Source organism: Diadema antillarum, unplaced genomic scaffold (assembly GCF_040938485.1).
Source record: "Diadema antillarum isolate AM-2024a unplaced genomic scaffold, OU_Dant_1.0 seq00003138_RagTag, whole genome shotgun sequence".
NCBI classification, from domain to species: domain Eukaryota; kingdom Metazoa; phylum Echinodermata; class Echinoidea; order Diadematoida; family Diadematidae; genus Diadema; species Diadema antillarum.
Window position 1 is genome coordinate 10,006 of NW_027273724.1, and position 3,321 is coordinate 13,326.

General features: G+C 44.5%; 1 pseudogene; it reads right to left on the reverse strand.

The window, feature by feature from the left end:
• Nucleotides 1-1,364: 1,364 nt before the first annotated feature.
• LOC139715216 (tubulin alpha-1A chain-like) lies at nucleotides 1,365-3,214 on the reverse strand (annotated as a pseudogene).
• Nucleotides 3,215-3,321: the final 107 nt, after the last annotated feature.

Below are 3,321 nucleotides of genomic sequence, written 5' to 3' on the forward strand. Positions count from 1 at the left end.
ACCACAGCCTTTCTCAATGGCTTAAATACTTAATTATCTACATGATAAACATATCCAGATTCTTTATCAGTCGACTCTACAAGTCCAGTGTTTCCATCTATATACTTGAATTTAACATTATGCCTAGTTTGCCATAACTCGCGCGCATGTGCGATAATAGGGAGCTTTAGATTTTGACGCGCGGACGTTTGAGCCGACGCTTGCGCTAGACGTTCTCTTCTCCCTGCGTCGTGTGGAAAAGTAGCTTTAGATTACGCTGGGACGCAACGTATAAAAAATAGAATCGCGCCCCCATATGATCAGTGCATGAAGTAGCTCTCTACGTCGCAAACTGTGCGGACGTGAAAATAGCCCAGTACGCGTAGTAAACAACTCAGGCGACGCAAGCTAAAAATAGATTGACTTTACGCGCGCTACTGCGCAAGCTCAGATCATGTTTTTTTCCTTTGAACGTCCGCGCGTCTAAAATCTAAAGCTCCCTATTAACACAGAAACGGCAGATCCGCGTAGGGAACAACTACGCTTTGTAATATGTTTATGATGTAATATATGCTGAAGCACGGGAAGACAGGAACGTTGTCCGTCAGAGTTTACAGCTCGCTATACACAGAGTCAGATAGGACGACTTGCCTTGTGTGACTTGCCGAGAAAGGAACGGCAAAGAGAATGCTTTTGTAATATTTTTTTTACGCTTACTTTTGATCTCTCTCTCCATCCCCATCCCCCCCCCCTCTCTCTCTCTCTCAAAAAAAAAAATATATATATATAAACACGCACGAACACATACACACACACACAAATAAAATAAATAAATATATATATATATATAAATATATATATATATATATATACATCCATTTGTCTATCTATCTCTTTCCATCCCGTCCACACACTTGTTACTTTACACACGGAAGGATGATGCTCTAACAAAGACAATTCCTCGAAAACAGTATCAATAATGTTGGGTCTTTGTTTTGACATAATGTTCGTTCATGTAATTTCACTATGGAAAATTAAAGTTTACGACAAAAATCTCATTTACCATCAGAAGTTTCTACTGGAAGGCCATTTCAGCTTAAAGGCTTCATGGATAATCCAAAACTCAATAACAGATTTGTTATCCGACGTGTTAGACAGACAGATGTTTGAAATATTGCGACATACTCATTCGGGTGTTCATCCATGGATAAGAATTGCTAGGAGTGAGAGTACACCCAAAGGTGGCACAATGTATAAGCCTACGCCATTATCAATGATATGGACAATGATGACAGGGACATCACTAAAGCTGAATTGAAAGTCCGGAAATGAGAGCATATTCCCGACAAATTAGTGTATTTCTACATGAATCCATGGACTTCTCTTTAATACTCGTCTCCTTCTTCGTCTTCGCCTCTGCGTCGACAGAGTCGACACCGACCTCCTCGTAGTCCTTCTCCAGAGCAGCCAGATCCTCACGAGCCTCGGAGAACTCTCCTTCCTCCATACCCTCTCCCACGTACCAGTGACGAAGGCACGCTTGGCGTACATCAGGTCGAACTTGTGGTCAAGACGGGCCCAGGCCTCAGCGATGGCCGTAGTGTTGCTCAGCATGCACACGGCGCGCTGCACCTTGGCCAGATCGCCGCCGGGCACAACGGTTGGTGGCTGGTAGTTGATACCGACCTTGAAACCAGTTGGACACCAGTCGACGAACTGGATGGTGCGCTTTGTCTTGATGGTAGCGATGGCGGCGTTCACATCCTTGGGGACGACATCACCACGGAACAATAGGCAGCAGGCCATGTACTTGCCGTGACGAGGATCGCACTTCACCATTTGGTTGGCAGGCTCGAAGCAGGCGTTGGTGATCTCGGCAACGGTCAGCTGCTCATGGTAAGCCTTCTCGGCAGAAATGACGGGAGCGTAGGTGGCCATGGGGAAATGGATTCTTGGGTATGGCACCAAGTTGGTCTGGAACTCCGTCAGATCGACGTTTAGAGCTCCATCGAACCGAAGAGAAGCGGTGATTGACGAGACAATCTGGCCGATGAGACGGTTCAGGTTGGTGTACGTCGGACGTTCGATGTCGAGGTTACGACGGCAGATGTCGTAGATGCCTCGTTGTCGACCATAAAGGCACAGTCAGAGTGCTCCAGGGTGGTATGGGTGGTCAAAACTGAGTTGTAAGGCTCGACCACCGCCGTTGACACCTGAGGGGCTGGGTAGATGGCGAACTCAAGCTTGGATTTCTTGCCGTAGTCAACAGAGAGTCGCTCCATGAGGAGAGAAGAAAACCCAGAGCCGGTGCCACCACCGAAGCTGTGAAAGAGAAGGAAGCCCTGGAGACCAGTACACTGGTCCGCCTGGGAAAAAAAGAGAGGAAAAGGTAGGAATACTGAGCTTTTTCTTCACTAGGAAAACAGGATTAACCTTAACACTATAACTCTAAAGTACAAAATATTTTCCTACTATATAATTTTGAACAACTTATTCAATTTTATCTACATTTATCCACTTCTACACTTGAACATTCGACCAATGGCGGACACAATCGCACAAAAACTCCCAGTCTCGTCTTTCTACCAAACCATGTTCACAATGCTTGCACAATGTACTCGCTGGTAAAGAGAGAAACAGCCATTAAGTGCAAGCGGTAGTGAAAGGGCTGTCATTACTTAAACTGAACTCATTTCACTTTGTTGTTGCAAGCCGACGTTTACCACAGATAACGCGTTTGATAAAATGATAATTCTTTTTCTGCTTTCTAGAGGATAAAAAGGTACGAAAGGGTTGAGGGAGCAAATCACAAGGGGTCCAGGCCTATTCAGCAAACCATATACCACGAAACATATCAGGGATATGTTGAAGTCTACACTTTCAGTCTTTTTGTTCCACCTTCATCTTCCTTGTCTGTTCTACTTATACAGTTGCACATGATCAAGATTATCATAATTTTAATCATTAATGACAGGAATACCTAAAATAATTTCATAATCATCGTAATCGTCTCACAGTCATCTCCATCAATACCATATGTATAAGTATCATTGTAACATAATTTTCAGAATCTCAGATTGCTAGTATACCTACCAGCTTTCTGATGCGGTCTAGAACTTGGTCGATGAGTTCCTTGCCCACCGTGTAGTGGCCACGGGCGTAGTTGTTGGCGGCATCCTCTTTGCCAGTGATCAGCTGCTCGGGTGGAACAGCTGACGGTAGGTCCCCGTTCGAACCTCATCTGAAAAAGAAAAGGAAACCCAAATGCATTTTGTATCATGAAAACATGAAACATAAATGTTTGTGTGATTTTCTGTGTTACTACCACTGCTGCCAGCTACT